The sequence below is a fragment of the Megalobrama amblycephala genome, linkage group LG17 (genome assembly GCF_018812025.1).
Source record: "Megalobrama amblycephala isolate DHTTF-2021 linkage group LG17, ASM1881202v1, whole genome shotgun sequence".
Taxonomy (NCBI): domain Eukaryota; kingdom Metazoa; phylum Chordata; class Actinopteri; order Cypriniformes; family Xenocyprididae; genus Megalobrama; species Megalobrama amblycephala.
The window spans coordinates 41,330,252-41,355,650 of record NC_063060.1 but is presented as its reverse complement, the minus strand read 5'-3'; the positions used below and the strand labels follow the sequence as shown (position 1 = coordinate 41,355,650).

The following is a 25,399-nucleotide window of genomic DNA, read 5'->3' as shown; positions in this document are numbered from 1 at the left end:
CTTGGCAGTCCACTAGTTTCTATGGCATTATCAGCTGCTTTGTTAAAAAAAAATAAAAATACTTTTTTCACAAAAACTTTTTGCTCTCAGTCAGTTTGGGTTAAAACTCTTTAAAAGATCTAGTATTAGTATTAGACTTATAAACACTGAATTAATACTGACATATGAAATTAAATTATGTCATGCATCAGAAAAATTGGGAATGTTGGACAATAAATATATGAATATAACAGCTTGATTTTGCAGTGTTGTCTAATGTCCATTGAAGCAAAAGTGTCCAAAAGTGGGAATTATGCAATAACAGACACAGCAACGCATCATGTATTATAAGATCATTATGTTTGTAGAGTGATCCATTAAAACGTACAATATAGCTTATTTCAATTCAGACCTAGATATTATTACTATTACTCCACTAGGTCTGAAATATATTGTTCACTGAAAACATGATGATCTTAAATGTATTAATTATTCATTTACTATTAATAAATGTGTAAAGTTTCATAAAATGGAAATACTCAATAAAGTAGGCTAACTACGTTACCTCAGATGGTTGAATGGTTGTATTCCACAACTGGTAAAATAAAACATATATAAGACAATACAACCTTTACTGTGGGAGACATACAATTTACTGGTGACTTAATTTAAAAAAACTGTTCTACTGTGCTTCTGATTTGGCGGTGAAATTCGCCGATTTTGGGTGGGTAAGATTTGAGGGATTCAATGCTCCAGTTAGTATTTTCAACCCATAATGGCGGCCGCACTACCGGAGCGCCATCTAGTGACTGTTGCCTAAAAAGTATCAGAGTGTCGCCTCTTGGGTTCTATACTCTTTGGCCCTGTCCCAAATGGCACACTCCGGACTTGCGGACTTCCTCAGAGTCCACACTTTGGTGACGTCATGTAGTGCAGATCTATAGGGCCCTTGGCGCGAGTCCACGAGGGCGCATTGAGAGGTATTTTTGGGACAGACTCGATCATCAGGCCGGAAATAACGGTCTGGTTGTTTTTTGACAGGAGCTGCAGGTTCGGGGAATATACTGCCTATTGTTGTTGTTGTTGTTTTTAACATTGTGTTTGCGAGATGGCTTGCCATGCAGGGAAATCATATTTTGAGCCGATTCAGGGCTGCTGGCCCTTTAATTGCTCGTGCTCCCCGCCCACGGAGCTCGCGCTTGCCTTAAACAACATAAAAAAAGTTCAAACAGTTAATATAACCCTCAAAATGGATCTTTACAAAGTGTTCGTCATGCAGCATGTCTAATCGTGTAAGTACAGTGTTTATTTGAATGTTTACATTTGATTCTGAATGAGTTTGAGGCTGTTCTCCGTGGCTAACGGCTAACATTACACACTGTTGGAGATATTTATAAAGAATGAAGTTGTGTTTATGCATTATACAGACTGCAAGTGTTTAAAAATGAAAATAGCGACGGCTCTTGTCTCCGTGAATACAGTAAGGAATGATGGTAACTTTAACCACATTTAACAGTACATTAGCAACATGCTAACGAAACATTTAGAAAGACAATTTACAAATATCACTAAAAATATCATGTTATCATGAATCATGTCAGTTATTATTGCTCCATCTGCCATTTTTCGCTGTTGTTATTGCTTGCTTAACTAGTCTGATGATTCGGCTGTGCTGCTCCAGACGTTAATGCCTACCCTTGTCTAATGCCTTTCATAATGTTGGGAACATGGGCAGGCATATGCAAATATTGGGGGCGTACACCCCGACTGTTACGTAACAGTCGGTATTATGTTGAGATTCGCCTGTTCTTCGGAGGTCTTTTAAACAAATGAGATTTATATAAGAAGGAGGAAATAATGGAGTTTGAGACTCACTGTATGTCATTTCCATGTACTGAACTCTTGTTATTTAACTATGCCAAGATAAATTCAATTTTTGAATCAAGGGCACCTTTAAAATGCTGAATGGGACGGCCTACGGACTCGTAGACTCGGCGAGCACGCGCAATTTAAGTCCACGAGACCGAAAGTCCACATGAAGTGCGTCATTTGGGACAGGGCCTTTGTTGACCTGGAAATTATAACAATCAGTGGAAGAAAATGGAGGAAGTCAAAAATCAGCCACAGAATCAAGAGCACCTGTGGCCAACAGTTCACCTGATGATGAAGATTTTTTTTCGCTTCTTTTAAACAGACAACACATGAAGCCAGCAAAGAGTTGGATGGATATCTGGCCTGTGTTTCAGGCACTGCAGGATTGATTTTTAGCCCCAAAAGAGCTAGGCTTGACACTCACAATTTTGAAAATCAGCTTCTGCTTAAGTTAAATCCGAGATTTTGCAACTTTGAGTAGCATGTTGCATACTGGCATTAGGTAGTAGTCTTATAGTTTGACAATTAAATACAATTAAACACAAACAGTTCTAAAGGAGCATAAAACTTTGTATGTGGTTCTTTCACTTCATGTTTTTAGAGATTAAAAGCTTAACCCTCTGGAGTCTGAGGCTGATTTGGGGCCTGGAGAAGTTTTGACATGCTCTGACATTTGTGCTTTTTTCAGTTGTTCATAAACATATAAATGACAAAAGTGTCATTACACTGTATTCAGCACAAACTAGGCTACAATAATATGTGAGGAACATGTATGTACATGTTTGTGTTTTTGAAGGAATAATGTTTATGCGTGGTTACTGAAAAAACAAAAAACTTAAGTCACTGAAATAAGGCCAAAATAAGTATATTAAATCTGTGTTCACAAGACTTTTGGGTATTGGAGGTTGTAGACTAGAGTTTTTGCTTCAAAATTATGTAAAAATTATGCTGCCTACTCCTTCATATAAAACAATATATTGATTTAGTTTTTGTAAGACACTTTTTGCCAAGAAACACAGTATGCATGAAGGCGTGAATCACCACTGAAAAATGGGCCATTCTCACCTGAGAAGACAAACGAATTGGATAGTAATGAGCTGAAATGACTTGCATATTAATGAGGCATTTCAGTCAGGTAGGCTGTGAAAAAAACCTTCTGTGATGTCTCAAGCTCATCATGATATATGAAACATACAGAAAAATATTATTACAATATAAAGTAATGGTTTTATATTATACTTTAAAATATAATGTATTTCTGTGATGCAAAGAGTCTGAATATAGGCTTTTAGTTTAAAAGCATGCACATTTGGAGAAATATTGGATTCTCATATGCTTATGTCAATTTTCTATACAGAGAAGTTATATTTATTTAATATTCATTGTCATTACTATGAGCGCTGGTGTTTTCAATTCATCCTTGAAGTCGGAGGGCGCTCTCTGTGCATTTTTAGTCCACAAATTCATCTAAAAGAAGAAGAGGCTATTCCATGAATGGAGTTTCCAATTCATACTGCAGCCGGAGGGCGCTAAAGAAACAAAAACTCATCTAAAATTCATCTGTAGAAGAAACGAAAACAGGAACTAACTGCATGTCTTCTAGAGCTCCCTAACCATGACTTTTACATCCAGATAAACACTTTTCAAGACAATAAATACACGATTGAGACGATGAATGCATGTATTGCCTCTGAATTTGCGTCTGAATAGCGCTGGCTCCGTGGGCGTGGCCGCATTAGCAGATAATGAGCTGAATCACGGACTTCTGACATGGCTCTCTTTTCATACAGATTACATAAACACAGAAGGTTTGTTTTCGATTTGACTTAAATGATTTAAAACCTGACATCTTAACGTTTTTTTAGACATAAGTTTAACTTTTCTGTGATTAGTATTCACTAAGTTACAGTTCATTTTCTGAGAACTATTAGATTGGACTTCGTTCAGAGGGAGAGGAGAAATCACGCATCATGTTAGTTTTCTTTATTTTACAAAAAGCACAACATTGTGTTTTTACTCTGAGTGTATACAAATAAAAGAAGATATTCTATAGTTTCAATTGATATATTACTTATGTCTCTATGACAAAAAATGACGGAGTATTTTAAGTCTGTTTTGCTGCAATGTGAAAAAAAACCTGCAAAACGCGCCGCCGCGTTTTCAGACCTCAGAGTGTTAAACAAGAATCTCTAGTTTTCATTCTTGCTGTTACTTTTACTTTTTTAATACTCAAGTACAATTTTAATGTAGTACTTTTTTACTTTTACTCAAGTATGATTCTGGCCAGATACTTTTACTTTTAATTGAGTAAAAATTTCACTCAGTACTTGTACTTTCACTTGAGTAACATTTTTGAGTACTTTTTACACCTCTGCAGATATGAATATGCGAGGAGAACTGAAATGTTTAATCCTGTTAACAAAGGAGGGCGGGATGTGCCTCATATACCCTTAAAACTTGATTGCTTATTTGTGTCTTCTATTTTAACGCAGTTAGCTAAGCCATTTGAACATCCATCATGTATCTTTCTTAGGTTGTTTTTCTCTTATCAGGCAAGGCATGTGATGAGGTGGACCAATGATAGTCCAAGGGCAGAGGTGCGGCCTTGGCACTACAAACAAGTGGCAAAGTGGCTAGGGAAATATCCTGAGGGAAAGGAGGTGGCAGTATGTTTGGAACAGAGGAAGTTGTATGAAAAGGTAAGGGAAAGGGTGTCTAGTGTAGTTCGGGTGGGTGTTTCAAAGGAGGTGTGGATGAACATTCAACCCAAAAGTCTTGACAATGGCTTAAAAGATCTTAATTGGTTAATCTTTTTGGGGCGTTTGCCAGTGAAAGAAATTATGTATAGACATGGGATAGCAAAAGATGAGAGGTGCCCAAGGGAGGAGTGTTTAGAAGAAGAAACTATAAGACATGCTTTTTGGGAGTGCGCTTTTGCGTGGGCGAGGGGAAAAGGATATTAGGAGGAATTTCAGAGAATTTCATGGTTTCATGTGAGAATATAATTGGGGGTATTAGATGCAGGAAAGGGCAGGGGAAAGTTTCTTTCATGATCTGGTTAATAATGAGTTTGGTAAAGAAAGGAATATGGGAGGATAGGCAAGGAATAAGAAGAGGGAAGGGGAGAAGGTCAACAGAAGGGGTAATTCGGGGAGTGGAGGCTGAAATAAGGGGAAGGATTAAATGGGACATCAAAAGATGGGGTAAACATGCGGCTAGAGAAAGGTGGAAGGAATTGTTTGGATTATTTTGTGATGACATGGAATGAGGTGAAATCATGATTTGAAAATCAATAAAATAAAAAAAAAAAAAAAAAAAAAAAATCTTGCCCAGGAGTTATGTTGGGAAACGACAAAAGAGAACCGGCCATGATGGTGCGGTTAAGGAATACGATTCGTGTGTTGTTGAAGAAAGATGCTGAAGATTTTGTGAAGCAACATTTTGGAAGAGATTGTTTTTGTTACTGAAATTCTTAGAAGACTTTTCAAGATTCAGCCTGCTGAAGTCTTTTGTTTACAAGATTTTGTGTCAACTGGCTTTTTGGATTTAACTTTTTGTGTTTTGAAGGACTGTGTTGGTTTTTTTGAGGCCTGGAAGAAAAAGGAAGGTCACAAATTGCTGGAAGGCCTGCAACTTCAGCCTGTGTTTGTTCAAGATTTTATCCCACTTACCATTCACATTTACAACCCTTTTGTGGAGGATGGCGATGTCCTGGCTTTTATTGCAAGATATTGTGATGTTGTAAGAGGAGGAGAGCGTTTGAGAGATCGATATGGAATATGGAATGGGAAGAGGAGGTACATGGTGAAGTTGAGACTTGACTCCTCTTCACCTGGCACTGTGCTGCACCCTCCAGGCAGCTTTTCTATTGGACCGAACAGAGGTTTCCTGCACTATCCCGGACAGCCCTTGTATTGTCGAAGATGTGGAGGGCAGGGCCATGTGAAAGTGGAGTGCAAGGGAGAGAGATGTAGATTCTGTGGGAAGACGGATCATGTGGCGGCGGAATGTACTGCTCCCAAACATTGCAGTCTGTGTGGAAGTAAAGAACATTTGTATCGGGGTTGTCCAGCCAGAAAGAAGAGCTACGCTAGTTTATTTAAGGAGGGGGAAGATCTGCAAGCAGATTTGGAATCTCTCATGTGTGAGGCATCCAACTCTTCAATTAACCAGTGCGAATAAAGACCAAGGGGCTAAGGAAAGTGCTGTGCACCACCAGGACAAAGGACCAGCAGTTGTAGAGGTCAACCAGCCACGTTCTCCGGAGGCAGCTCAAGAGAGGGAGCAGTCACAGGGTATTGGACAGACCTGGTCAGACATTGATATTGCAGAGGTGTTTTTCGGGGCTGCAATTGTGTCTAGTAACAACACCATTCAAGATACTCCACAATCTGAAGACCCAGCCACGTTTACATGGTCGCAACTGGATGCTTTAGACATTATGACATCTGAGCAAAGTGGAGGCGGAGACAGCGAGATGGAGATATCAGGGGGAAGAGGACGTCGGCGAGCGGTGGAAGAAGATGGCGGAGGAGAGGATGAGAGGGATAGAAAATGCAGCAAGCTTGAGACAGTAAAGACTTTTGTTTCTTTGGAGGACTTGGTATCTTTACATGACTCGGGGAAGGGAGCGTGAGCGGTTAAAGTTTTTAAAGAAGTAGTACATGAGTAGGGGGATGGGGGGGGGGGGGTGGAGTGGGGAGAGTGTGGGGAGAGTACTGAAGATGATTCTCAGGGTGGACGGAGGTAGTAGCTAGAAGGGTGAAGGGATGTACCACAGGGGGTGGGAAGGGAGGTTTTGGAGGGCTGTCCATGTGAGCAGTCTGGAAGTGATAAGGACTGTTTTTCTTTAGTGTTTGCCTAAAATGGGGGGGCTGAGGGTGGCCACTCAAAATGTAAGAGGATTGAAAATGACAAAACGATGGATAGCTTTTTTTGAGTCCTTGAGTTCTGTTAATTTTGACATTATGTTTTTACAGGAATGTCATTTAGAGAACAGCAGAGATGAGCGTCTTTTTGCAAAGGACTGGGGAAAAGGCCCATCTATGCGGGGGCAGGAAATGTGATGGCAGATGGCAGATGGGGTGGGAATATTTTTTAACTCTCAGGAATTTGTCATTGAAGGGAATTTAATGGTAGTTCCGGGGAGGGTGTTGTATGCTGATGTAAGGTGGAGGGGTGTTAGCATCAGACTGATTAATGTATATGTGCCTAGTAAGAGGGAGGAGAGAGGGGTTTCTTTAATTTATTAAAACCTTTGTTTTTTTTTAGCACAAACTTTTTTCAAGTTTAAAAAATTTTAAGTCAGACATTTATTTATTGCAAGAATTTGCTCTGCCTTTTTTAACAAACTACAGGAAATGGCAAGAACTTTGGACCCCAGGACCCTCCATCTGGAGTGGCTCCAATTTTAACAAAAATGACGGTGTTCCATTTTTAATTAATAATCCCAACATCTTGGTGAAGGGAAGCACTGTGGTGAGGGATGGGTGGGCAATTTTACTTAATCTGACATTTTTAGGTAAGGATTTTAATGTTTTAAATATGTATGGTTTTACAGGAAAAAATGAGAGATACGAGTTTTTAGAAGATTTGCAGCCCCACATGTTAGGTAGGGCTCCCCTAGTGGTAGCAGGGGATTTTAATTGTGTTTTAACAAAAAAAGTTAGAAAAAGGGTAGGAGATGATTTTAAGGTCAACAAGACATCGGTTTTATTAAAAAAATTAGTCAAAGATTTTAAGTTAGTCGACTGTTTTAAAACAATGCATCAGAGAGAGGAGGGCTTCACCTGGTTCAGTGGTGATGGCGCCAGAGTCTCTCGAATCAACTATATTTTTACAAGAGACTGCCCGCCAACCGATGCAACATTGACCCCCCTTTTCTTCACTGATCACATGATGCTCTCCTGCACCCTTTCACTACCCACAGGTGTGACAGTAGGGGGAGGTCTGTGGAAGCTGAACTGCTCCCTATTAGAGGATGAGGAACTGGTTAGAGAGTATAGGGAGCAGTTGAGCCAATGGCAGGCTCTCCAGGACTTTTACGACTCACGGGCACAGTGGTGGGAGATGGTGAAACAAAAGACAGGACGTTTTTTTAGAAAAATGGGTAAGGAGAAAAAGAACAAAGAAAAAAGACGCATGATGGGGCTGCAAAAAAGACTGCAGAGATATTTTAACCTTTTAAATAATGGATTAGATTTTAAAGAGGAAATAAAGGAAGTAAAGAAAGAAATGTCAGTTTTATCCGAAGCTCAAAGTAAGGGAGTCATTTTAAGATGCAAAGAAAAAGAGATAGAAGAAGGAGAAAAGTGTACACGATATTTTTTTAAAAAGGCTATTTCACGGGGAGGGTCAATAACCATTTTAAAAACTTTTGGAGGGAGGGAGGCAAAAAATATGGAGGAAATTTTAGGTGAAATAGAACATTTTTATAGTGATTTATATAGTCCAAAAGAAGTACACGACGGCATCTTAAAGGAAGTTTTAGATTTTTTAGATAAAAAGAGTCCAAACGTGCTTTTAGCCCAGGATTTTACTCTTTTAGAAATAAAAAAAGCACTCAAAGGTTTTAAAAAAGGGAAGTCCCCAGGAATGGATGGACTTCCCTTGGAGTTTTATTTGACTTTCTGGGACATTTTAGCACATGACCTACTGACAGTTTTTAAAGAATTTGAGACTCTTGATAGACTTCCGGACAGCTTTAGAGTAGGGATAGTTTCGTTATTATACAAAAAAGGAGACAGGACTGACTTGAAAAACTGGCGACCAATCACGCTTTTAAATTTTGACTGTAAACTTTTTAGTAAGATTTTAGCCACACATGTTGACTGTTCTAGAGGACGTAATCCACCTGGATCAAGCATGCGCTGTGCCCGGTAGGAAGATCACAGACAGCCTGGTGCTGATTAGAGACGCCATCTGTTACGCGAGAGACAGAAATATTCGGCTAGTAGTCCTAAATTTAGATTTTTAAAAAGCTTTTGACCGCATCTCGCACCAGTTCCTTTTTAAGGTACTGGAAAAAATGGGGTTCCCAGGGAGGTTTATAGCTTGGGTGGGACTGCTCTACAACAGCCTAGTCAGCAAATTTGCAGTTAATGGGCATCTATCCAAAGCTGTAAACATTCACAGCGGCGTCCGTCAGGGGTGTCCTTTATCTCCCCTACTGTATGTGGCCTGCATTGAGCCACTGGCACAAATCTTGAGAAGGGATAAATGGATTAAAGGACTGGACGTCCCAGGGACTGGTGGACTGACGGCGACCTGTGTTTTATATATGGACGACGTAACCCTTTTAGCGACTGACCTTTTATCGGTACGAAGAGCATTGGACTTGACTGACTGGTACGGTCGGGCCTCGGCCGCCAAGCTCAATAGGAGTAAGTCCGAGGCCCAGCTCTTCGGGCCGTGGGGAAACGTGGACACAGGTGGACTGGATTTCGATTTTAAAGACAATGACCTGACAGTTTTTTTAGGCAAAGACTGGGGATTTGGGGACTAAGACAAATGACGATTGAAGGAAAGATTTTAATTTTTAAAGCAGTGATTTTACCCCTAATTTTACTTGTCCGTTCTGTTTTTAGTCCCCCAAGAAGATTTCTGGTCAACCTGGAGAGGGCGGTATTTTATTTCCTGTGGGGGTTCAAGTGGGAACGACTGAAGAGGGAGGTCGTTAAAAAAAGAAAAGAGAATGGTGGGAAAGGCCTCCCAGACCCCCACTTGTTTTTAGGAAGCCGCTTTGCCGCCCTCCATGTCCAATATGCATTGACCCCATCCAGAGAGAACAAGACAGCGGCTATGGCTCGTTTCTGGATGGGGTCTTACCTAAGAGCGCTGAGAGTTTTACCGATTGATCTTAAAAGTCCAGTGTCTTTTAATTTGCCAAAAGAGTACAGTTTTATTAAGACATTTTTAAAGAAACACTCATTGGAAGGAAAAGATAAGGTCAATGCTGCAGGGTGGGCCGCACGTCGTTATTCGGACGGGGGGGCTGGAGTAGCACGAGAAGGTCCCGGCCGCCACCGACCTCGCCCGTAGATGCACCCTCACCACACCGGCTACAGGAACAGCGGGCCAGCGGAGAGGGGATTTCCGCTAGGCCCCAGAAACGGGGAGTCTTGGGCCTGTTCTGGAGACCTGGAGTGAATGGAAATTCTTGATAAGGACTCACCCTCGATCCTGTACAACAGATGATTTTTTAGTTGAAATGTTTTATTGTCTCTTATCTTGACTATTTATTTATCTATTTTATTTTTTATTTTCATTTATTTATTTATTTCATTCAGCCCTGCTTTTAACACCACACTGATTTACATACATGGACTTTTACACGACACACAACAACCTATTTTAACCAGAATTGTGTCAACTCTGTTTTAATTAGTGTAAATGAATATGTTTTAAAATGTGTGGCATTAAATACTGAATGAAAATGTGACAATAAAAACTTTTTTTTTCGGAAAAAAAAAAAAAATCTGTTCTTATCAGTTTAATATCTGATACGTCCCCTATCTGGGGACTACATATTAAATTGATTTTTGGCTCATGGAGCCGGAACTGGGGCTTGCTCCGTCCACTCCACGCATCGACCTGGTATTGCAGTGTCTCCAGGAACGGTGTGCTTCCCCTTTTGGGGTATTGCATATTGTTGTGGCTAATAGCAGAGGGAATGTCACTGGAGCTTCACGAGGAGTCTCTACATACCTGTGGTGGGACGGCTGGCACCGTCTCGTACCCTTATGAAACGGTCGCCGTTGTTCCAAAGCAGCGGTTCCCAAACCAGCACTGCACGTCTTGGATGTCACTCTTGTCTGATGCGCCCATCTGAGGTCTTTGAGTCTTTACTAACGAGCTGATGAGTTGAATCAGGTGTGTTTGATTAGGGAGACGTCTAATCAAACACGACTGACTGATGGGAACTACTGGTCTAAAGGGCCGCAGCTCGTGTACAGGTGCTGGTCATATAATTAGAATGTCATCAAAAAGTTGATTTATTTCACTAATTGCTTTTAAAAAGTCAAACTTGTATATCATCATATTCATTCATTACACACAGACTGATATATTTCAAATGTTTATTTCTCTTAATTTTGATGATTATAACTGACAACTAAGGAAAATCCCAAATTCACTATCTCAGAAAATCAGAATATTGTGAAAAGGTTCAATATTGAAGACACCTGGTGCCACACTCTAATCAGCTAATTAACTCAAAACACCTGCAAAGGCCTTTAAATGGTCTCTCAGTCTAGTTCTGTAGGCTACACAGCCATGGGGAAGACTGCTGACTTGACCGTTGTCCAAAAGACGACCATTGACACCTTGCACAAGGAGGCCAAGACACAAGAGGTCATTGCAAAAGAGGCTGGCTGTTCACAGAGCTCTGTGTCCAAGCACATTAATAGAGAGACGAAGGGAAGGAAAAGTTGTGGTAGAAAAAAAGTGTACAAGCAATAGGGATAACCGCACCCTGGAGAGGATTGTGAAACAAAACCCATTCAAAAATGTGGGGGAGATTCACAAAAAGTGGACTGCAGCTGGAGTCAGTGCTTCAAGAACCACTACGCACAGACATATGCAAGACATGGGTTTCAGCTGTCACATTCCTTGTGTCAAGCCACTCTTGAACAACAGACAGCGTCAGAAGCGTCTCGACAAAAAGGACTGGACTGCTGCTGCTGAGTGGTCCAAAGTTATGTTCTCTTAAGTAAATTTTGCATTTCCTTTGGAAATCAGGGTCCCAGAGTCTGGAGGAAGAGAGGAGAGGCACACAATCCATGTTGCTTGAGGTCCAGTGTAAAGTTTCCACAGTCAGTGATGGTTTGGGGTGCCATGTCATCTGCTGGTGTTGGTCCACTGTGTTTTCTGAGGTCCAAGGTCAATGCAGCCGTATACCAGGAAGTTTTAGAGCACTTCATGCTTCCTGCTGCTGACCAACTTTATGGAGATGCAGATTTCATTTTCCAACAGGACTTGGCACCTGCACACAGTGCCAAAGCTACCAGTACCTGGTTTAAGGACCATGCTATCCCTGTTCTTAACTGGCCAGCAAACTCGCCTGACCTTAACCCCATAGAAAATCTATGGGGTATTGTGAAGAGTAAGATGCGATACGCCAGACCCAACAATGCAGAAGAGCTGAAGGCCACTATCAGAGCAACCTGGGCTCTCATAACACCTGAGCAATGCCACAGACCGATGGACTCCATTCCACGCCGCACTGCTGCAGTAATTCAGGCAAAAGGAGCCCCAACTAAGTACTGAGTGCTGTACATGCTCATACTTTTCATGTTCATACTTTTCATAAATCCTTTCTTTGTATTGGTCTTAAGTAATATTCTACATTTTCTGAGATACTGAATTTGGGATTTTCCTTAGTTGTCAGTTATAATCATCAAAATTAAAAGAAATAAACATTTGAAATATAACTATATATTTCACTATAATATAATACATACAACTATAATACCTAACTATGTATATAAATATACAAGTCTGTGTGTAATGAATGAATATAATATACAAGTTTGACTTTTTGAATGGAATTAGTGAAAGAAATCAACTTTTTGATGATATTCTAATTATATGACCAGCACCTGTAGGTGCTTGGCAGTTTGCCGGCTTGAAGGCATGGTCACGGAAATCGCAGTCAAGTAATGGAAGGGACACGCCCTTCCTTTGCTTGGGGTGGGGGTGGGGGTGGGGGGGGGTGGGGAGGGGGTCACCGTTGATGAGGATGGCAAAGAGGGATAGGGTAGCCTATGACTGGAGGCCTGGGGACTTATACTTACCTGGTAGGGGAGACACCATGATCAGGAAGGTGGTTCACCCAGAGCGAGGCTCGGCCATTGCACTCTGGTTGTGCTGACCCCTGCGAATTCCCCAAATGTGGGAATCTCGACTGCATAATTTATGGTAGTAGGGGACTGCGTTCGCGCTCTCCCCTGGACGCACTGGTTGAAAGCAGATTAGGTGGTGCTGAGGGAACCTGTGGTTTTTTAAGTCGTAGCGTTGTCTGTGGCTCCGTCTATGTACGCGTTTGCACGCCCCTTTTTGGAATTGTGTGCTTACCTGGATTTGCAAAGTTCTGAGTTTTCGTTTAGAGAGAATAGGCTTTTGGGGGCACTTGATACGGCCATTTTCTAAATGACCCTGTGGTAGCTATTGTCACGACCGGCTCAAAGCCATGACAAATGAAACGGAGGCCATAGTCAGCTTGGTAGGTTGCAACAAAAAGAGATTTATCAGCATAAATAAGAAAATATATGAAACAAGAAATCAACAAAACCAAACACAATTTCTGTCAGACACATCAATAACCAAACATCAGACAGAACCAAATTTAAATGAATAAGGAAATCAAAATAAACAAACAAAGACCAAACTCAAAACCAAAGCACCCAGGAGCAAGCAACACACCACGCCAAACATAGCCTAAGCTTTATAGAGGGAAGCACGGGTATTCTGCTCTTGCTTTAACAGGTTAGCGTAGCAGATAGCTATCATGAGATCCATGAAATAAAGACCCAGGAAACCGGAGTGGAGAAAGGCCTTTTAGTAATGATCTTTCCAATCTTTTTTGTAAAACTGTGAAAACATAATAATATGGCTTTACAAACTGCTCATATATACCTATACATGAATATGCAACTCGAGTCTAACATATATAGGTATCACATAAGAAAAATGAGACATTATAATGAGACTGTCAGGGCTAATAAGCATTTAAGCTAACTTTAACATGGATGTCTATGGAGAGATGCTAATCGCAATTATCCTCTATTAGTACAACATACAAATTATACTAAAACAGACGATACACAAAGACAATAGCAAAGTAGATATAATTCCAACAAAATACTTACAGACTTAGATCTTCATAAACTAGATAAAGAGAAAAGAGTAGCTGCTGCATGTCTTCTCCGTAGATTAAAGTCAGAAGCAAAACAGAAAATCTACGGCAAGAGAGGAGGGACTAAAATATGAGAACTCAAATCCAATACAACTTTAAACCACTAGATGTCTCTAATGCAACACAAAGTGGGGGCAGAACACTCCCCGCCTGGTATTAAATAATACCACTATGTCCCTTTACTAAGAAGCAGCACAACTTCTGAAACAGGTCTTGAATACACCTTGGGAGTACCCTGTCTCATGATCTTCACATTGACTTTCCGAATCCTGCCATCATGGCTGGGGAAGGTTTCCACAATGACACATGTGGTCCACTCATTCCTTTTAACTTGAGTGTCTTTTAGGAGTACCACATCTCCAACTTGCAGGTTCGGTCTTTCTGATCTCCACTTCTTGCGAATCTGGAGCGTCTTCAAGTATTCTTGCTTCCAGCGTCTCCAGAAAGTTTCAGCGAGGCTTTGGACTTGTCTCCATTGCTTGCTATAGAGATCTTTGAGATCCATGTTCCCCAGAGGAGCAGATACTGGGTAAATCTTCTGAGTGAGCAGCATTGCTGGTGTGAGAACATCTGGCATCCCTGGATCCCTGGACCCTGGATGATAGCGGTAAATCTCCTCAAAGCATTGATGAAGCTGGAGGTTGACATGGTCTCTATGACCTCAATATGCACCGCTCGTGTACTAAGACAGGTGAACATAACTGCCCAGCGTTTGTTTTCTACATAACCACCTCTGGTCCTGCGCGACAAGATGGTCCAAGGTCCGAAGACGTCAAGTCCAACATTCGTGAACGGAGGATCCATGGTGAGTCTGTCCAGAGGCAAGTCAGCCATTTTTTGTTCTTCCAACTTTCCTCTTAATCTTTTGCAGGTCACACATTTGTGAATCACACTTGACACCAATCTCTTACTTCCTGTTATCCACAGTCCAGCTGTTCGAACTGCGCTTTCAGTGAAGTGTCTTCCTTGGTGAGCAACCTGTTCATGGAGGTGTCTTACCAGCAGAGTAGAGACATGATGGTTTTTTGGAAGAAGAATAGGATGCTGTTCTTCCCAGGACATGTCTGCTGACGATTTTCGACCTCCAACTCTCAGCAAACCATTATCATCAATGATGGGATCCAAACTTCTGACTGAACTGTGTCTTGAGACTTCTTCACCCTTTGAGAGGTTTTTAATTTCTTGTTTAAAGAAGTCCTGTTGTACGCTTTTCATAATTATGAGTTTTGCTTGAGGAAGCTCACCCATTCTCTGTTTGTGGTCTGTATTTTTGGAGCAGGCTCTGGCTCTTTGAATGAGTCTGACTGTTGCACGGGTAAGTGATTTCCAACTGGAGAATCTACTAAACCGATATGAGCTGATACTTCCACCTGTAACTTTTGTAGCATAGGTTGAAACTTGAGGGCGAATTTCTGCATCAGACTCTGGATGTAGAAGATCAAATATCTCTGGCTGAGGAGACTCATCCAACTCAGGTCTCGTTTTTTTTTTTTTGTTGTTGTTGTTTTGTTTTGTTTTTTTTGTTTTTTTTGCTCTGGATCAGTTTAATAATTAATTTAATAATTCATAATATTTTGACAGCCCAAAGGGCTGCAGTCCATACTTCAAAGTGTAAATAAGGGCCATTAAAGTAGCATTAATGGGAAAAGTGTACAGTAGGTGCATTGAAGTGCATTATGAATACACAAATGTAATAAAACTTCTGATCAGGTACATGAATTTCTTTCGCCATTTCAAACTGACTATATGTTGTTTTCTTTATTTGTCATAATTACAAATATTTACTTATGTAACTACTTTCTATATGCATGTATATGTTTGCAACCATGCAAAATTGCCATTGAATTAAATTAAACAATAGCCTATCTGATATTCAAAGTGTGAGCAAATTATTAAAAACGGTAAAGGTCATAATTATAAAACTTACTTATGATTTTTTTTTGCAACTCAAAACACATTTCCTGTAAACTTATCTAGGCCAATACTATTTTATGCCAAACAAGTAGAACTCAAATACTGTTCATTGAATTGGACATTTAATCATAACAGGTCAACATAGTATTCAACAAAAATTAATTGCTAAAGTAAAAATGTAACAAATTAAATCATTTTATGGGCAAATTTCTCGGGCCAGTTGTTCAAAAGGTTTAATCTGGATCAGAATGATCTGGATTTGGAAATCCCATGTTTTGCTATCCAGGATCAGGTAATCCATCTTACTTTTGTGCTGGTTTTTCAAATAAAAATTGGATTGGATCACCCTGATCCAGATACACACAGATTACCAAATCTGGATTACCAGTGCTCTACGGAGCCCCTAAAGGGACATGTTGATAGAAAGAATATGGGTTTTGAATTAAAAATAACATTTTTGTTGGATATTTACAGCTGTTTGGGGATTGTTTTATGGCACCAAAATCTTTTTTTACTTTACAGTAGGTTACTGAAAGGCTAAATATGTTCAAAATAGGTACTGCAGTCCAAATTCAAAATATTGTTTGGCCCACCCCCTTGTTCAAAGACGCGGGTTGCCAGGTTTTACAGCATATGGTTGCCAGCAACAATAGGGAGCGCAATTGACAATGAAAGCTGAGGAGACTTAAACACTGAAGGCTGTAAGCTTAAACACTGTAAGACTTAAACACTGCAATTTATCTGTTTTGTATGAAGAGCCAATCAAGCCAAAATTCATTCTGGCACTCTCACATACATACATTCTCCTTTTACATAAATATATATTCTCCTCTCACACACATACATTCTCCTCTCACATACATACATTCTCCTTTTACATACATATATATTCTCCTTTTACATACATATATATTCTACTCTCACACACATACATTCTCCTCTCACATACATATATATTCTACTCCCACACACATACATTCTCCTCTCACATACATACATTCTCCTTTTACATACATATATATTCTACTCTCACACACATACATTCTCCTCTCACATACATACATTCTCCTTTTACATACATATATATTCTCCTCTCACATACATACATTCTCCTTTCACATACATATATATATTGTCCTCTCACATACATACATTCTACTCTCACATACATATATATTCTCCTCTCACACACATACATACATTCTCCTTTTACATACATATATATTCTCCTCTCACACACATACATACATTCTCCTTTTACATACATATATATTCTCCTCTCACATACATACATTCTCCTTTCACATACATATATATATTCTCCTCTCACACACATACATTCTACTCTCACATACATATATATTCTCCTCTCACATACATACATTCTCCTTTCACATACATATATATATATATATATATATATATATATATATATATATATATATATATTCTCCTCTCACATACATACATATTCTACTCTCACACATGCATGTCTGAAGAAAATATGTGTATGTAAGAGAAGAATGTATGTGTGTGAGAGTAGAATGTATGTGTGTGAGAGAGTATGATGGAAACGGAAAGAGTATGATGGAAATGGAAGGCAGGTCAGGAGCGATCATCACGTGACGTTCAGCTTCTCAGCGCTGCCCCGTCCCGCCGACTTGATGCATATATGAAATGCCCTAGAGGTAGGAATGTTCAGATGCTTTGCATCACAGAAATACATTATATTTTAAAGTATATTAAAATAGAAAACCATTATTTGGTTAGAGACTTGAGACTTCTTTTAAAAACATTATAATGGCAATGTGTTCAATCTTTTGACTGGTACTGTAATTTAACATAGGCCTATACAAAATTTTCTTCATATCATGTGCAATAATACGTGCATGCATGAGATCACAAAAATCATGTTTTTTTTTGTCCTGAGTGGACTTTAATCCTGTTATCAGCATGATCACAGAGGGTTTTTTCACAGCCTACCTGACTGAAAGGCCTCATTAATATGCAAGTCATTTCAGGTCATTATTATGCAATTCTTTTGTCTTCTCAGGTGAGAATCACCCATTATTCATGATGATTCACGCCTCCACGCATACTGTGTTTCTTGACCAAAAGTGTCTTAGAAAATTTAAATCTCTCTATTGTTTTTTATGAAGGAGTAAGAAGGATAATGTTACGTCTATGACGTATTGTATGTTGTGTACGCTGTGTATGTGTGTCTCTTCTCTGACAGGATTGGCCTATGGCTTAATGAGAGACTGCTGATTGATTGGACCTGAGAGGAGACCGGGACTATAAATTCTTCTGGATCTTGCTGGAGGGCGCTCTCACTTTTGCTCTCGCTTCCTCTGTACTCTTTGTTTGCAATGATCTCTTCTGTGTGTCTCTCTCCCTGATTACTGTTGTTCATGTGTCAATTTTGGTGTGAAGCTCTTAGTGAAATGCTGTTAAATCAAGTTATAATCTAAGAGAGTATTGTAAACCATTGCGAGAGCCTTGTGTCCTGAACTTCATTGTCTGACATGTTTGTAAACCATGTGCGAAGCTGTAGGGGGTGAGTGCCTGATTTTTGTAGGCCACTTGGCCACCACCTTTTCTCCTGTTTTGTGGTTTAGTTAAGGAGTGAGGTTATGTTGTTGTATTTTGTTTCTTTATTTTTGGATGCGCAGGGAAGTTAGTTAATTAATGGGAAGTTAGAGTATTGTTTGTTTATTATTTTGACATTTGCTCACCCCTGATCATTTGCTTCTGTTCTTTTGTTTATGTACTTTTCATGTTTTTTTATTATTTCTAACTGCTGCCGCACAAAAAGACTGAGCAAAGAGCCTAAGAAAAATTAAGAAAATAAAAATGAGTACTTTAACGGCCATTTCGTGTTGTGCCATTTATGTTGCAGTCCTGACCTAGACCGGAGCCGTAACAATAATTTTTACTTCATTCTGAAGCAAAAACTCTAGTCTACAACCTCCAATACCCAGAATCCTTGTGAACACAGTTTTAATATATATTTTTTGGCCTTATTTCAGTGACTTAAGTTTTTTGTTTTTTCAATAACCACGCATTAAACATTATTCCTTCAAAAACACAAACATGTACATACATGTTCCTCACATATTATTGTAGCCTAGTTTGTGCTGAATACAGTGTAATGACACTTTTGTCATTAATATGTTTATGAACAACTGAAAAAAGCTCAAATGTCAGGGCATGTCAAAACTTCTCCAGGGCCCCAAAAATCCTCAGACCCCTGAGGGTTAATAAAATCAACTCTTTATGCTGGGTAGAATTAGCCCAACCTGTGTTCTGTCCTATGTTTACCCAGCAATTGGGCAAAAAACAACCCAAAATTTACACATGAAAATGTGAAAGGAGAATGTAAGTGTGTAAGAGAGTAGAAATGTATGTATGTGAAAGGAGAATATATGTATGTGAGAGAGTAGAAATGTATGTGTGTGAAAGGAGAATGTATGTATGTGAAAGGATAATGTATGTATGTGAGAGAGTACAAATGTATGTGTGTGAATAGAAATGTATGTATATGAAAGAAGAATGTATGTGTGTGAAAGGAGAATGTATGTGTGTGAAAGGAGAATGTATGTGTGTGAGAGTAAAAGTGTATGTGTGTGAAAGGAGAATGTATGTGTGTGAGAGTAAAAGTGTATGTGTGTGAAAGGAGAATGTATGTGTGTGAGAGTAGAATGTATGTGTGTGAGAGTAAAAATGTATGTATGTAAAAGGAGAATGTATGTGTGTGAGAGTGCCAGAATGAATTATGGCTTGTACGGCCCCTCATAGTTTTGATATGCTGTTGTTCATAGAGATATTTAGATGGATTCAGAGGCTTTTTAGTAGAGATGCACCGATTGCAATTTTCTTGGCCGATTCCGATTTTTTGTTAGTGTGATCGGCCGATCCCTATTTTTTGCCGATTCCGATTTTCTTTCTAAGCACTATAAATGACAACATATACAAACAAAAATCTATTTTTCTTCAATGCAGAGTTTTATTTTCATAAAAAAAACAAGTAAAAGTCAGTAATAAAATATAAACAGCTCAAATAAATGCAATAGAATAAAGAGAGCTATGAAACTAAGTTTTTCGGGTTAACTGCGTTTTTATTCAGGTAAGAAATACTACAGAAATTAAAGTAATCAAATGTAAAATAACACATTGTGTTATGTTGCATTGGTTACCTTAATTTCTGTAGTCTTTATTGCAAATAATTCTTACCATTACATTTCTACAACGTATTCAGTCAAGAGAAGAAAGTGATTTTCTTTGTCTTTTGTTATTTGATTAACATGACAGACAGCAGCAGGAATATTGGACTGCTGTCCCTTTACAGTATTTCACAATTGCTAAAACACTAAACCCCATTCTCTGAACCCAGTGCTCAGTGGCCTAAACCCATTTGTCGAATCAGTCACTTTGTAGGCAAAACCTTAAACAAGTTCAGGTAGTTAAGACACTGTTTGCAAATCTCATCCACTCTTCAAAACTCTAAACACATTCTTACTCACTAAAACACATTTTGCACTGTGTTGCCAAATGGTAAATACATGTGGCAAAAGTTAAACACAACTACAACCCAGTTGTCATCCTTTAAACACAATGACTCAAAATTATTCACACTTATTTCTAATGATGTGATCAAATCAACTGTATAAAATACAGGTCAGTTCAGAGTGCACAGGTGACACAGGTGCTGAATGATGATACCAACAATAGATGGAAACAATCTGAAAAGTAGAGGAGGAAGAGTATGTGTAAGAGGATGATGAGGAGAAAGAGCAAGGGGTGTAGAGACAAGGCTGTCAAGGCTGGATCCGGCACAGGTTTTTCCCTTTGCCTGGCAAGAGACGACATTGCCTGTGATGTGGAAAATGTCCTCAACAATATTCAATAATATTCAACAATATTATTGATCTGACAGTACTGACATTATAGGATGAGAACTGAACTAAGCTAGCCTAGATGATGACAATCACTGTTTTCTGCAGAACTGCTTTATAGAGGAAAATAATTACAGTAATTTACATAATAATTGATGGTCTTTACAATGTAAGTGAATCAACACTGAACTGACTTCAGCTGAACAATGACACTATTTTCTTTTAGAGCTGTACAGCCAAAATGAACCCTCTTTGCATTACTGATCATCATGTACCTGCTATCACTGTAAAGCTGCTTTGACTATACTATACTATACTATACTAGACTAGACTAGACTAGACTAGACTAGTATCTGTGTAGTATAAATTGCAATTGAAATAAAGGTGACTTGACTTGATTTAGGCTGGACCCAACATGAAGACGTGATGCTGAAGCAGAATGAATCTCTCACTGACTCTGAACTTTGTTTTTTTGTTTGTTTGTTTTTTTTTTTGCTTGTTTTTTTGTTTTTTGTTTTGTGTGTACTGTATCATACTTTTCATTTAGAGTTTTCTTTGACCTTTTAGTCATTTGCATTTAGACTGCTGTATGTTTGCAGTATGTAAGTACTGTAATATACAGACATTCAATACTACATAATATTGAATATAATACTGTACTTGCAGTACATACAGTATACTTTAAATTCACATTACTTGTGATTTCTATACATTTTATGTAATGGCAAAATGTGTTTACTGTGTTTACTTTTTTCTGTAACCTCATGTTCTAGGATGTTGTGTTTTCCATTTTTTAATGTAGTGTCTAATGAATGATCTGTAGTGTTTATATATTGTTTAATGTGTGTATGATCTGAAAGCTTTGTTTGATTTTGCCATAAGAGTCAGAGGTTTTGTGAAATTAGTTTGAAGATTGGATTTGTGTTTAATGTTTTGAGAAAATGAGTGATGGTTTCAAGAAATGTGTTTTAGCAATTGTGAAATACTGTAAGAGTTTATGAACGGTGTTCAACGGACCCAATACTGTTACACACAATGAGTTCACTTTCTTAGCTATTTAACGATTAAAAACTGACAATGTTTATCTGTGTACTCGCCAAGATTGCCTGTGCCGCTGGTTTTGACACATTTTGTATATATTTGACAGTTTTAGCTCAGTAAGCCACTCATTTTGGTACTTGTGACTCTGTTTGACTTCTGTCTCTGTTCGTGGCTTGTCCGCTCCAACGCTCAGTGGTGCGCGCGCTTTTGGTGTGACTGCGAAACCTGCGGGAATGACTAAAATTATGCGCAATACAAGCACTACTTACCGGAGCGAATGAGACAAGAGAGAGAGGAGGCACCCGCGCGGGTGTGTGTCACTTCACCATGACAGAGAAGAGAGCGAGAACGCGCAGCTGACGTTATTGCCTGATTCTCTGACCCAGTTCGTTTGCTGGTTTCCATGGTTGTAATACGCTGTGTTTTCCGCCAACTGGCAACCTGTGATGTCGAAATACTATTGGATAAACTGCAGCACAAGGTTTCGCACAGACCAAAACAAAAACAGACATTCCACACAGAGACCACTGCAAAGGTAGTCTAAATGTAAAAATAGGTGAATTGACTATAATTAAACATCCAATATCAATCAATACTGATCATTTAATAAGAAATATCAGCCAATAAACAATTTATAATGCTATAAACCTCTGAAAGCCCTTGCCTGAACATAACCCTTCTTTTTCCAGTGATATTCCTCTGAGCTTTTCTCTTTTGTAATGTCTCTCAGCCATCTCTCTTTCTACAGTGTTTCTTCATATCTCCTCTCTCTCTCCCCCATCATGAGTGGACATGCCCCCTACTGCTGATTGGCTCACTCTCCTCTCCCATCATGAGTGGACACGCCCCCTACTGCCGAATGTCTCACTCTCTCTCCTCCCCCATTATGAGTGGACACGCCCCCTACTGCTGAATGTCTCACTCTCTCTCCTCCCCATCATGAGTGGACACACCCCCTACTGCTGATTGGCTCACTCTCCTCTCCCATCATGAGTGGACACGCCTCCCTACTGCTGAATGTCTCACTCTCCTCCCCCATCATGAGTGGACACGCCCCCTACTGCTGAATGTCTCACTCTCCTCCCCCGTCATGAGTGGACACGCCCCCTACTGCTGATTGGCTCACTCTCCTCTCCCATCATGAGTGGACACGCCTCCCTACTGCTGAATGTCTCACTCACTCTCCTCCCCATCATGAGTGGACACGCCCCCTACTGCTGAATGTCTCTCTCTCTCTCCTCCCCCATTATGAGTGGACACGCCCCCTACTGCTGAATGTCTCACTCTCCTCCCCCATCATGAGTGGACACGCCCCCTACTGCTGAATGTCTCACTCTCTCTCCTCCCCCATCACGAGTGGACACGCCCCCTACTGCTGATTGGCTCACTCTCCCATCATGAGTGGACACGCCTCCCTACTGCTGAATGTCTCACTCTCTCTCCTCCCCCATCATGAGTGGACACGCCCCCTACTGCTGATTGGCTCACTCTCCTCTCCCATCATGAGTGGACACGCCTCCCTACTGCTGAATGTCTCACTCTCTCTCCTCCCCCATCATGAGTGGACACGCCCCCTACTGCAGAATGTCTCACTCTCTCTCCTCCCCCATTATGAGTGGACACGCCCCCTACTGCTGAATGTCTCACTCTCTCTCCTCCCCGTCATGAGTGGACACGCCTCCCTACTGCTGAATGTCTCACTCTCTCTCCTCCCCCGTCATGAGTGGACACGCCCTCTACTGCTGAATGTCTCACTCTCTCTCCTCCCCCATCATGAGTGGACACGCCTCCCTACTGCTGAATGTCTCACTCTCTCTCCTCCCCCATCATGAGTGGACACGCGCCCTACTGCTGATTGGCTCACTCTCCTCCCCCATCATGAGTGGACACAACCCCTACTGCTGATTGGCTCACTCTCCTCCCCCATCATGAGTGGACACGCCCCCTACTGCTAATTGGCTCGCTCTCCTCTCCCATCATGAGTAGACACGCCCCCTACTGCTGATCAGCTCTCTCTCCTCCCCATCATGAGTGGACACGCCCTCTACTGCTGAATAGGTGTGTTCGACATCGGCTGCGGCTGGATGTAACCGATCGGCGAGATTAGCCGCGTGCAGGCGGGGAGGAGCTGAAAACGGAGACGTGAAGTCGGACACTTTCTGCTTCCCGTAGTGACGCTCGCGCTGCGTTTGCATCGGTTTGCATACTTTATCACAGCTGAAGTGAAATAAATGCAATATTTGACTAATACACTGATGTTTCAGAGACCTTTTCATTCAAAACTTTATGTACTGCTTACAGCGTCTGTTTTTACAAGAATAAAGTTCAACATAAGCATATGTTATTTAAATAACAATGTAGTGGGGTCTTTGTTTTTTATCCGTTTTATTTTGATAAACATGACACAATACAACATCGCGACTACATGAAAAGAGCTTTAACTGTTATAAAAACACAGATTTTTGAGCATTAGTGGAGCTGAAGGCGTGACAATAAACACGAAACACACGTGATTGTTGTCATGTGGTGAATCCGGCCAATCATGAAACAGCTGTGTCGTCATCAGCGCTCGTGCAGCTCCTCTTGAGAAACTGCGCTGGCTAACTCAGGCGGCTGATCTCGAATCGCTCTCGCAGTACTTTAAAGCCATACGTCACAGTCACATGACATCAGCGCTGTCTCAAGTCGGACAACATTTCTTACCGGCATGCACTGCTTCAAGTCAGCCGCCGATCGGTCTTTGCGGCGCTGCATCAAGTCGAACAAGCCTAATGTCTTACATCATGAGTGGACACGCCCCCTACTGCTGAATGTCTCACTCTCTCTCCTCCCCATCACGAGTGGACACGCCCCCTACTGCTAAATGTCTCACTCTCTCTCCTCCCCATCACGAGTGGACACGCCATCTACTGCTGAATGTCTCACTCTCTCTCCTCCCCCATCACGAGTGGACACGCCCTCTACTGCTGAATGTCTCACTCTCTCTCCTCCCCCATCACGAGTGGACACGCCCTCTACTGCTGAATGTCTCACTCTCTCTCCTCCCCCATCACGAGTGGACATGCCCTCTACTGCTGAATGTCTTACTTTCTCTCCTCCCCATCACGAGTGGACACGCCCCCTACTGCTAAATGTCTCACTCTCTCTCCTCCCCCATCATGAGTGGACACGCCCTCTACTGCTAAATGTCTCACTCTCTCTCCTCCCCATCACGAGTGGACACGCCCCCTACTGCTGAATGTCTCACTCTCTCTCCTCCCCATCACGAGTGGACACGCCCCCTACTGCTGAATGTCTCACTCTCTCTCCCCCATCACGAGTGGACACGCCCCCTACTGCTAAATGTCTCACTCTCTCTCCTCCCCCATCACGAGTGGACACGCCCTCTACTGCTGAATGTCTCACTCTCTCTCCTCCCCATCACGAGTGGACACGCCCTCTACTGCTGAATGTCTCACTCTCTCTCCTCCCCATCACGAGTGGACACGCCCCCTACTGCTAAATGTCTCACTCTCTCTCCTCCCCATCACGAGTGGACACGCCCTCTACTGCTGAATGTCTCACTCTCTCTCCTCCACATCACGAGTGGACACGCCCCCTACTGCTGAATGTCTCACTCTCTCTCTCCCCATCACGAGTGGACACGCCCCCTACTGCTAAATGTCTCACTCTCTCTCCTCCCCATCACGAGTGGACACGCCCTCTACTGCTGAATGTCTCACTCTCTCTCCTCCCCATCACGAGTGGACACGCCCCCTACTGCTAAATGTCTCACTCTCTCTCC

The 25,399-nt window shown here is 40.9% G+C and overlaps 1 protein-coding gene and 2 non-coding genes across 3 annotated transcripts in view; all 3 read left to right on the top strand.

Annotated features, from left to right (window-relative positions):
* The window catches only part of LOC125250524 (mannose-binding protein C-like), a 177,858-nt gene that overhangs the window by 132,655 nt on the left and 19,804 nt on the right, over positions 1-25,399 (top strand). The gene's annotated exons all lie outside the window — the stretch shown is intronic.
* On the top strand, positions 10,297-10,480 carry LOC125252039. The gene has a single exon (XR_007181131.1). It is a non-coding gene; the product is annotated as a U2 spliceosomal RNA (small nuclear RNA).
* On the top strand, positions 12,637-12,800 carry LOC125252035. The gene has a single exon (XR_007181128.1). It is a non-coding gene; the product is annotated as a U1 spliceosomal RNA (small nuclear RNA).